We start from the raw sequence: 12,575 nt of genomic DNA, 5'->3' as shown, positions 1-12,575 counted from the left end.
CACTAGATGCTCTATCTTGACTCTGAACCTTTTCACTGACTGTCTTCCATGTCTGGAATGCTCTCTCTACTAATCTTTGCCTACTGGCTCCCTTCAAGACCCACCTAAAATCCTACCATGTAGAAGAAGTCTTTCCCTACCTTCATAACACTAGTGCCTATTGATGATCTCCAATTTATCCTTGATTGTACATTCCGATTATGAAATAGGTGTTTGTTGTCTCCCCAACTAACCATGAGTTCCTTGAGAGTAGGAACTGTCTTTTGCCTTTCTATGTATCCCCAGAACTTAGCACATAGTAGGCCATAACAAATGATATCAGGTAACTGACTTCAAAGATTGTCATGGGGAAGAGAGATTAGCCTATTACTACTCTGCCCCAAGGGTGGGACTGTGAATATTTGGTTAATATTGCAAAGGCAAATTTAGGCTTGATTTTTATGTGGAAAGGAACAAATACTTAAGTACCTACTATGTACCAAGCACTGTACTAAGCACAATATAAATATGACCTAATTTGAATCTGTAAGGTAAACATTCCAAATAATTATAGCTAACCAAGTGGAATAGGCTGCCTCTCCAGGTAGTGATTTTCCCTTCATGAGAAATCTTTGTGCAAAGCCTGGGTAACTAATTTTAGGTATGTTGCAGTGGAGCTTTTTGCAAGTTATAAGTTGGATCAGGTGGCCAACAAGATTCCTTTCAACTCTACAATTCTGTATCTCCGTGAAAAGATATTTCCCAGACCTGTCTTCTTCAGGCTAAATTATCACATTTCCTTTTTGCCTTTTCTAAGGCTTTAACTTAATTTTTTTCCAAATTCTTAGTCATTGTGGTTTTCAGATTCTTGCCTTTGGTCCTCCTTTTGTGACATTTGAAAATGTCTGACATTTGGAAAAAGTTGGGTAGCAACCCATACATGTGAAACTCCCTTACATTCTCCCTTCATACTCCTCTCCTCCTTTCAAAAAACTGACATGAGCCAAGAATAAAGAAGCCTAAGCTGCATTTTTCTCATTCCTTTACCAGTGATGACTCTTTGAATTAAACTCCCAGAACGGCCATAGAGGCTAGAATCAATGTAGAAGTAAACTAACAGCTCTTGACTTATAGGGGAGTTGGGGAGGGAAGTCACCCCCCCCCCAAAAAAAAGGTCTTGGGGAATGGAGAAGGGACTCTTTTTTGGAGATATTGTATTTAGAAATGAACAAAGTAAGGCAACTCTTTATAAACATTTTTGAGAGTATAGATACAGCCTCCAATTCTTATGCCCTTCATATCGTTCTATTAATATGTGATTATTCATCATTTCTATCTTCTTCCTTTATGACGTTTCACAAATTGTCTTGTGCTAATTTCCATGCCTTATTCCTTGGTAAGATAAAAAATGTCTTCTGGGTGAAGTAACTTTGGGCCCCTTTCATCCTTCTCTTTCAATCTCATTGGATGGAATAAACTTCTTTAAGGAATAAAAATAGAAATGAATGTCTATGCTTTTATCTATTTCCCATTTTTAGATTCAACAACTTGTTTTTGAAAGGCTATGTTAGAGCTATTGGGCTTGCATATAATGTCTCCTTATCTTTTACCCTTTCTTTTAATTTGCTATTGATAATACCCTGTGCTCTAACTTGTCAATGATCTAAGAATATGCAGACAACTTATTCTGATATGAGTACTCTATATCTATCTAATAAGTTGTTTTCTGTCAAGATAGTCACTTTTATTATTTTGTGACATTTTTCTATTTGTCATTATCCAATACCTTCCAGCTAGTTTTTTCCTTGAAGGAAAAAATAGTATTGACCATGAACAGGCTTGAATGGATACTGTGGTGGATTTGGAGCCAGAAAGACTTTTGTTCAAACCTTACCTCTGCTATCTCTGTGACCCTGGGCAAGTCAATTAACTTTTCTGGGCCCCAGTTTCCTCATCTGTAAAATAAGATAATTTGATTTAATGAACTCTAGTGTCCTTTCCAGTTCTAAATCTATGAGCCTATGAGCAGTCTACAAACTGTTGAAATTCTTTCATTTTTTTTTGACCCCAAATTGTATTTTCCTCCCTTATGCCCATTCAAGTCACAGAATATCAAGGTATTCACTTTTGTTGAGTTCTCCATAGAATTTCCCTACCTCTTCATTCCTTGCAGCTGATAATTGTCCAAGCTGTAATTTTCTTTTTGGTGGTCTATTTGTGTTGGATTGAGCATGTGGGTTACTAGATGATCTCACTAAACTCCCATAAACCCTATCATCAGTGTTTTCCAGACTCTATTCCACAGAACCCTGCAGTTCTCTATCATATGAATAGAGACTCTGTAAGAAAATTTCTGTTAGTGATATTTTCCTCTCAAATATTAAGTGTTAAATTATATATGTATCAAAAATAATTATTATGTACTCTTTTTTGTACTCTTTTTGGCATGTGCTTAATTCTTCCTCTCTTTTCTTTCAATATTTTCCTGTACCACTCCTTTATCCTAGAGGTATTCCATACCCTCAGATTTCTCAGAGCAGTGTTTATGGATTCTCTCAATATATTTCAATTCTCAAAATGTTCCATGGTCAAATGAACTTGGGAAATGCTAAATTAGATAATATAGTCATAGAATGCATTCATTTGGCAAATAAATTAAAGTGACTCCCCCTTTACTTTCACAACATCTATTTCAGAATGTTCACTTATAGTCTCAACTATGGGAATACTCAGTGTGTTGCAGTATATTGCCTTGCTTTTCTGCATCCACTTAGGGGTAGACTTCTTGGCCATTACAAGGATGAAATTCAATACTCTTTGATCTCCTTGGTACTCTACTTTGATCTCCTAATGTTTGATATTTCAGAGCTATAACTAGGAATTTTTGCACCTAGGCCAAGTATTATAAACTATCTGGAACATAAAGCTCTCACCTGAGGGGGAGTGGGATACCACCTCATGTCTGAAGAAGAGGGAGAGACAGAGACCCAAAGACACCATCATGGAGCCATGAGGAGGAAGGCAATTTGGTAGTTGTTTAACTAATTATCTATGCTAACTAGGTATAAAGATCTATTGTTTTGCCTTCCAATTCTTTCCCCTAATACTTTTATTTCATTTTTTTCTATCTTGCTTTATTTCTTCTAGGTATTCATATAATCCTTGTAGAAAATCCATTTCTCCCCTGTTAAGTATCTACGTGTAGTTTGTAAAAAATTACTTTATCTTTTTAGAGTAAATTTTTGGACTTCTGTAGATCTTCAATATTTCTTTAAACTAGTCAATTTCTTCTTTGGTTTATTTACCTCTCTATCTTTAGTTCCTAGATTGGGGTTCTATGCCAAGGTCACTTCTTTTGGTTGGCCTGCTTGGTCTCATTCTGTGTCTCTTGGGTTCTTGTACTGACTCCCACATCCTACAGTTAGGCTTCTCTGTATCTTTGGAGTTCAGAATGGTAGACCATCAGTACCCTCTATAGCATCTCAGGATAATGTTAGGGGGCCTCACTGCCTCAGGAGCCTAGACTGTCCTACTCGGTGTTATGCTAAGACATACTTGTTACTGTCACTTCTGATTGCTCCCAAGGTCCCTGCTTGAGAATTTTTTTAACCACCTTGGGGATTTCTGATCACCTTGAGGATTTTCTACCTCTCTGTGACTTCCTTGATGGATTCTACCACTCTAGCTGTCTTGGACACAGAGCTCTGTGGGGTCTGGTATCTCTGGTCTATCTCTGGTCATGTGAGAAGCTATCAGCTTGTTTGCCTGTGCTCATGTGGTTTTGCTGGCAGACTTCTTTCCTATTGACCATTAGCTTCTGATTGACCCTTTGTGAAGTTTTTTGTGGAGAAGTCACTTACTATAGTTTCTCATTGAATTTCTTGATCATCATTCAGCCTGGTATGAACTTAGTTTGTTCTACTTTTTGTTACTCTTCTTGGTCATTGGATAGGATTATTCAAACCACATTAGTGGGTCTGCCATCTCTCAGCAACAGGTAAAGGACTATGTCTTATCCCTCCTCAACCTGGCTTCTGTCTCTGCTGCCCTATTAAGTTCTTTCCATGATTAGCAATCACCTTTTAATCAACAAATACAATGTGTTGGGGTTCTTGTGTTGGATTCTCCTGAATCCTCATTCTGAGTTACCTTTCTACAGCTGACATGGCTGACCACCTTTTTGTAAAATAGAACATTAGTTATTTTGTTTGTTTTTTTTGAGTTTTGAGTTCCAAATTCTCTCTCTCTCTCTCTCTCTCTCTCTCTCTCTCTCTCTCTCTCTCTCTCTCTCTCTCTCTCTCTCCCTGCCTCCCTCCCTCCCTCCTCCCCCCTCCTTGGGATGGTAAATAATCAGATATAGGTTCTATAGTTGTAATAATGTAAAACATTTCCATATTAGTCATTTGGTATTTGAACAAAAATAATAAAAGAAAAGAAGAAAGGAAGTGAAAAATAGCATGATTCAGTCTGTGTTCAGACAACAGCCGTTCTTTCCATGAAGGTGGATTGCATTTTTCATCATGAGTCCTTTGGGATTGTCCTGGGTCATTGTATTGCTGAGAATAGTTAAATCATTCATCATTCTTCATTGTATAATATTGCTGTTATTGTGTACAATGTTCTAGTTCTACTCACTTCATTTTGTTTCAGTTTGTGTAAATCTTTCTAGATTTTTCTGAAATTATTCTGACTGTTATTTCTTATAGCACAATAATATTCCATTACAATCATATACCATAACTTGTTCAGCCCTTCCTCAATAGATAGGCATCCCTGCAATTTCTAATGCTTAGCCAACACAAAAAAGTTGCTATAATTTTAAAAAACAATTTCACCAACAATGCATTAGTGTCTGAGTTTTCCCACATTCTCTCCAACATTTATCATTTCCTTTTTGGTCATATTAGTCAGTCTGATAGATTAACTCTTCCTTTAGTTTCTATGACATTGTTTTTTCCTTATTCTATGTATTCAAGTACTTACTCTTCACCTCCTTTGTTAGCTCAACTTACTACTCTTCTTAATACACAGAAATAGAGCACCTAAAAAATCCCTTCCAAATGCAGCCTGGCAGCTACAATTATAGATTCAAAACTCACTGTCCTTCATAAACTCACAAATGACAGATTTTGTATGATCAATATAAAACTCAAAATGTCCTCATGATGTCAATAAATAAACTGAATTGTAGCAGAAGCATCATTACAGGCAAAAGTACTGCCTACCATTATAGATAAAACATTGATCCACAAAAAATTCAGAGTAATATTCTTCAGTTGGAGCCATTTTGAATACTTATCACCTCTAAACTATATGGATTGAAAAACTTTAAAAATATAGAGACCTACAGAAAGAAATCAAAATCAAATGGAAACAGGATGAGGTGCATCTTATTCCTGTCTTCCTGTCTGTGGGATCATGGTCTGAAGATACTTTCAGTGAGTCAATAGAACATGAGCTTACTTGTATTTAATTATTTAAAAATTATTTTATCTACTCGTGTGACAATCCACAGGACATTAATTACTAAAGAATGATAGCAGAACAGTGGCTTATCCCAAAGCTCATTCCAACTGTATGCCATTGAAAAAGATATAGATGATATATTTAATAATGATGATGGTGACAATAAACAATAATAATAACTGACACATGTCATGTACTTAGCACAGTGTCAGGCACATACTAGGTGCTTAAAATGTTTTTTGACAATAAATTTGAATTGACTTGTTATTTTCATTTGAGATTTTATTTGAGATTTATTTAAGACTTACAAAACCCTTTACATATAATATCTAGTTAAGCCTCATAGTAGAAGGTTGGATTGGGAATAAAAAAGTTCCCTCTTTTGTTACTTACCAACTGTATAATTATCATCAAACAATTGAACCAATTTGAGTCTCCATCTCCATTTTCTCATCTGCAAAATGGGTCTCCAAGTCAGAAGATGTGTTCAAGCTCTACTATTCCCTAGTATGAATTTAGATTAAGTTACTCATCCTCTGTGGACCTTGGCTTCCTCACATGTAAATAAAGGTAATGGACTAGAAGATATCTACAGTCTGTCCCAGCTGCAGCCAACATGAATCTGTGTCACAGTTTTAAGCTTCAGAAGTATATTACCTACCCCCAGTGAATGACAAAGTCCTGCCCATAAGTCATTCACAAATACAGTACTCACAGGAACAACTTAAGAAGATATCCTATGCTGCCCTCTGAGCTCAGTCTGGCACATACCAGGGTCATAGACACTGCCATCATGGAAGCTGGCTCAGAACATTCCATCTAATACAGATAGAAAAGGATGCTTTTAAAAATAAAAGTCTTACTTTTAAAACATCAAGTTTAGAACTACATATTTAAAATAAAAAATAAAATTGACTGGGACTTCAGAGATCATCTAATCCAATGTAGCTGACCCACCTTCTGACATATCCAACAAAGGGTCATCGAGTGGTCAACCAGCTTCCGTTTAGAGACCTCCAGAGGGAGGAGATCCCTCCCCTCAAACTCCCCCATTCTAAGGCAGCCCATTCTTACTATTAGGCAGCGCTTCTCATCAGGAAGTCAATCACATCTTCTTGTGTCCAACCAAAATCATCCTCTTTGCAACTGCCCTCCCATTGTTCCTAGTTCTTCCCTCTCAAGCCATACAGAACAAGGGTAATCCGTCTTTTGTTGGAACAATTCTTCAAGCACTCGAAAAGACATATTGCATTCCTGGTAAGATGTTTCTTCTCCAGAATAAGTATCCCCCATTCAGTCAGCCATGAAATCATATGCAGTGGACTCAGGGCCTTTCACCATTCTGGTTGGCCCCTTTTGGATGCTTTCTACCTTATAACTGTCCTTCTTAAAATGTGATTCCCAGAAGAGAAAAAATAATTAATGCCTAAGAGTTTAAAAAAATCCTATCTTTTTTTCTACCTAAAGTGAACCTTAGGTCCAAATCTGCGGCATGGAGATTGGCAGAATAGTAGATATTGGATTTAGTGTGAGTTCAAGTGCTTCAACCACTTATTGACTGTGTGACCCTGGACAAGTCCCTTCACCCTTATCCACCTCAGTTTTTTTGGTTGTAAAATGGAGAAAATAATAATATCACTTGCTTCCCAGGGCTATTGTGAGGATCAAATGAAATGATCATTGTATAGCTCTTAGCAGAGTGCCTGGCACATACTAAATGCTGTATAAATGTTAGATATTTATTATTATTTTTATTGCTATAGTTACAGTTATTATGATATGATCTTCAAATAGGATACTATGTGTAAAACACCTTGCAAACTTTATTGTTTGAATATTGTATTTTTCCCAATTACATGTAAAACAATTTTTACCACTAATTTTTTAAAAAATTTGAGTTCCATATTCTCCCTCTTTCTCCCTCCATTTCCCCTTCCCTGAGATGGCCAGCAGTTTGATTTGGTTATACATGAATTCTCAAATTTTAAAGAGTGATCTAAATGCTTGTTACTATGAAGGTGTGCCTGAAATACAGTCGGAACTTAATAAAAGTTTCTTGGTTGATTGAAGGCAATCTCAAACAGACTCTGCTAAGCTGGATAGGCTTTGGGAAGGCATGTGCTTCTCAAGGACTGTCCTGGCAAACCACAGAGATGTCTGTCACCAGCAGACTGGCTAACTGGTAATGTGTTCTTTGGCCATAGTAATTTGCAAAAGGATTTCTTCACTTGAATTTTAAAATATATGTATAATTGGAAAAATAGAGACACCTATTTCCAAGTCATTCTGTTATGATCATTATGAAATGTTTTAGTGACCTTCCAAATGAAGCCATGTATTTCTACATTTCTACATTCATTTGTGTCAGAGTCAATGTCTGAAAAATTGTAATTTCTAGGTCACAGCTGTCCATTGAGAATTTTAGGTTGTATTTGAATCCATTCTAATTTTTCTTTGACATCATAAAAATTGGCTTTTGTCCAGGGATGTATTGGACATTTAACATCAAATATTTTGTCCTTTTTGATCTTTTACACATCACTGGGAGAATAACTTTGGTGTTTTAAGGAAGACAGAATGTATTTATTTCATTGCTAAAGGTTTGGAAGCTTTCTTCATAATATGTAGTTGTCAAGTATCCTACACACACACACACACACACACACACACACACACACACACACCATGAATCCAGCAACAGGTGTTTCTCTTTTAATTTTCAATCCCTCACGTGCATGCCTCCTGAAAATATTCAAAGTCAAGTCAAATGAATCATTATAATTTATAAGTGGCATAGAAGAGTATATGGGAGAAAAATTCTATAGTTTTTCCATAAAAGAGGAGAGGTTGTACCAATTAGTTTAGCATGTGGAGCCACTGGGGGGAGATAGAGGTGAAAGTATTTATTAAATACTTACTATATGCCAGATACTCTGTTAAGCATAGGGGTACCACAAACAAGAAACTAAGATAGTTCCCTACTCTCAACGTGCTTACATTCTAATAGGGGGAGATAAAATAGAGAGTTGGAAAATAAATAGGATGGAGGAGAAGCAGGTTGTGTAGCTGGTGTGGAGGTGCAGCACACTGATGTGTGGTAGAATCAACTAGAGAGTGAACCAGAAGTGGAGTGTGAGTAGCAGGGCTGGGTCTTCTCATGCTATGGTGGGAGTAGAATACCAGGAAGTCCCTAGGACTAGGGGGCAATAGGAACCAGGCCCTAGGAACTGGATTTCCAAGGCCAGAACTTGAGGACAGAGAGTCACCTACAACTTCTACTTAACCTGCTTAAGAACACTATACAATTTGTCATTATTGTTAATCAAATTTCTATACTTCTTTACATCTATTAACTTACATTATCCTTATAATAACATCATGAGGTAAGTTGTACAGGAATGTTTATTTCTATTTTACAGATAAAAACACAAAAGATTAAGAGAGGTTAAGTGATGTCCCTATAAGAGTTAGGGCAGGACCTGAACTGGTCTCCTATTTTATAGCCAGTGTCCTTGTTTAAAAAAAAAGTTTTAGTAATGATCATTTTTACATTGCTTTCTCTTCCCCATATCCATCTACCCCAAAAAAATAGAAGTAATTTTCTTTTTCTGATATTTTGAAATTTTTATTATTTATTTTTAACATTCCTTTCCTTTTGAATTTTGGGTTCCAAATGTTTTTTCTCCCTCCTACTCACTCCTCAACCCACTGAGAAGGTGAACAGTATGACAATTAGGCACGTGAAATCATGTAAAACATTTCCATATTAGCCAAAAGCAAGAAAAATACAGTGAGAACATTATGCTTCAATTTGCACTCATTCATTAGTTCTTTTCCTTCTGAATTGTCTTGGATCATTGTATTGATCAGAGTGGCCCAGTCTTTCACGGCTGATCGTCATGACAGCATTGCTCTGTAATGTAATGCTTTGCACACGGATGTCCTGGGTCTTCTCACTTCACTTTGCATCCATTCATAGAAGTCTTACCATATTTTTTCTAAAACCACTCTTCTCATCATTTCTCACAGAAAAATAGCACTCCCTCACAATCACATGCCACAACTTGGTCATCCATTCCCCAACTGATGAACATCCCTTCAATTTTCAATTCTTTGCCACCACAAAAAAAGCTTCTATAAATATTTTGCATATATAATTCTTTTTCCTTTTATGTCTTTGGGATACAGATTTAAGTAGTAGTATTTCTGGGTCAAAGGATATACGTGGTTTGGTAGCCCTTTGGCCCTAGTTCCAAATTATCTCCTAAAATGATTGGACCAGTTAACTACCTCACTAACAATTCATTAGTATACTCATGTTTTCCCCCATCCCCTCCAGCATTTGTCATTTCTGGTAGGTATGAGGAGGTACCTCAGAGTTATTTTAATTTTGCCTTTCTCTAAGCAATAGTGATTTAGAGCAATTTCCATATGATTACAGTTAGCTTTGATTTCTTCTTCTGAAAACTCCCTGTTTTTATGCTGTGGCCATTTATCAGTTAGGGAATGGCTACTTTTATAAAACTGATTCAATTCTATACTCAGAATACATTTGAGAAATTAAGCTTTTATCAGGGAAACTTGCTGTAAAATTTTTTGATATCACTTTATTGTTTTGGGCAGCTAGGTGGCACAGTGCATAGAGTAGCAGGCTTAGACTCAAGAAAAATCATCTTCCAAAATTCAAATCTGGCCAGACACTTACTTGTGACCCTGAACAAGTCACTTAAATCTGCCTCACTTTCTTCATCTGTAAAATGAGTTCGACAAGGAAATGATAAACCACTACAGAATCTTTTCCCAAGAAAACCCCAAATAGGATAAGAAAGAGTCAGACACAGCTGAAATGACTGAACAACAACATTTTTGCTTTTGCTTTGTCTGAGATCATGATTGTTCAGCTAAAGCATATTATATTTTGTTTCAGCCCTTTATTTTAACACTATGTGTGTGTCTTCCTGTTTCAAGTGTGTCTCCTGTAAACAACATATTGTTGGATTCTGGTTTCTAATCCATTCTGGTATTTGCTTCCTTTTTGTGGGTGAGTTTGTCCCATTTACATTAACAGTTATGAGAACTATCTATTTCCCTCCATTCCATTTTCTTCTTCTCTCTCTTTATCCTGTCTCTCCTCAAAAGTCTGTTCCTAATATGTCTTCCTTTTTATCACCTCCCCTCCTTTCTCTCATCCCCTTCCCTTTCTATCTACTTATTAGGTAAGTGATATTTCTATACACAACTGAGTATTCATATAAATTTTTCCTTCTTTGAACCAGTTCCAATGAGGTTCAAGTATTGTTCCTCCATTGTTAAAGCTCTTCCTGTATTCCTTTTTTTATGTGAGAAAATTTTCCCCATTCTACCTCTCTCTTTCCCCTTCTCCCAGTACATCCCTCTTTCTCACCCCTTCATTTTTTGGAGATCATTGGAACATAATCAACTTACATCCATGGCCTCTGTCTCTATAAACTTCTTTTACCTGCCCTAAAGATGATAAAGTTCTTAGGATTTACAAGTATCATCTTCCCATATAAGAATGTAAACAATTTAACTTTATTGAGACCACTATGATTACTTTTTCATGTTTGTCTTGTTTTTTTGTTTTGTTTTGTTTTGCTTTGCTTACATCTTGTGTTTGAATGTCAGGTTTTCTATTCAGTTCTGGTCTTTTCATCAGGGATGCTTGAAAGTCTCCATTTCATTAAATATCCATTTCCCCTGAAGCTTTATACTTAGTTTTGCTGGGTAGGTTACTCTTGTTTATAATTCTAGCTCCTTTGCCTTCTGGAATATGATATTCTAGACCCTCGACTCCTTTAACACAGAAGCTGCTAAATATTGTGTGATCCTGACTTTGACTCCATGATATTTGAATTATTTCTTTCTGGTTGCTTGAAATAGTTTCTCTTTGACCTGGGGCCTCTGGAATTTGGCTATACTATTCCTGGGAATTTTTGTTTTGGGATCTTTTTTAGGATGTGATCGGTGGATTTTTAAAATTTTCTGTTTTGCCCTCTGGATCTACGATATCAGGGAAGTTTTCCTTGATAATTCCGTGAAATAGAATATCTAGAATTTTTCTTTGATCACAGTTTTCAGGTAGTATAATAACTCTTAGGTTATCTCTCCTGGATCTATTTTCTAGGTGCACAAGGTTTTTCTGACGAGATATTTCACATTTTCTTCTATTTTTTCTTTTTGACTTTGTTTTCCCTTTTTTTCCTGATGTCTCATGGAATCATTATGGAGTCAAAGTTTCCACTTTCTCAATTCTAATTTTGTAAGGAAGGAAATAAATGTTAATTCAGGACTTACTATATGCCAGGCACAGTATTAATCAGTGGGAGGATACAAATACAAACTAATAAAAACAGTCCCTGCTTGCAAGAAGCTTACTTCTAAAAAAAAATTTTTAATCAATTAGTTTGAATGAAATCTCCTTTGATAATATAATCCTTAGATGAATTTTTGTGAATTTTTTTGTATTGCACTTTACATTCTACTTTAATTTCTATTTGTACTTTACTGGAACTAATGTCTCATATTTGATTCTTTGGGATTTTCTAGGCAAATCATCATTTGATCAGTAAACGGGAGTTATTTGACAGCTCTTTATCTATTTAACCCATTAACTTCTTTAAATTTTCTTATTGCTGTTTCTAGCATTTCTAGAATTTTGTCCAATAGTAGGGAAAACGAGCTACTTCTCAAAAATAACAATATCTCACATCTATATAGTGCTTTAAGATTTGCAGTGTTTTTCATACAGTCTCTTGTGATCCTAAAACAATCCTGTGGGATAGGTGGTGTTAGTATCTATTTTGCAGATGATGAAACTGAGGCTCAACTTAAATAACTTGCCCAGTATCACAAGTCTCTCTCTCTCTGTGTCTCTCTCTCTGTGTCTCTCTCTCTCTGTCTCTCTCTCTCTCTCTCTCTCTCTCTCTCTCTGTCTCTCTCTTCTCTCTCTCTCTAGGGCAGCTAGGTGGTACAGTGGATAGAGCACCAGTGCAGGAGTCAGGAGGACCTGAGTTCAAATCTCACCTCAGACACTTGACACTCACTAGCTGTGCGACCTTGGGCAAGTCACTTAACCCCAGTTGCCTCATCCTGGGTCATCTCCAGTCATT

Source organism: Notamacropus eugenii, chromosome 2, assembly GCF_028372415.1.
Source record: "Notamacropus eugenii isolate mMacEug1 chromosome 2, mMacEug1.pri_v2, whole genome shotgun sequence".
Classification (NCBI taxonomy): Eukaryota; Metazoa; Chordata; class Mammalia; order Diprotodontia; family Macropodidae; genus Notamacropus; species Notamacropus eugenii.
The sequence above is the reverse complement of the archived record's forward strand: the minus strand, read 5'-3'. Positions refer to the sequence as shown.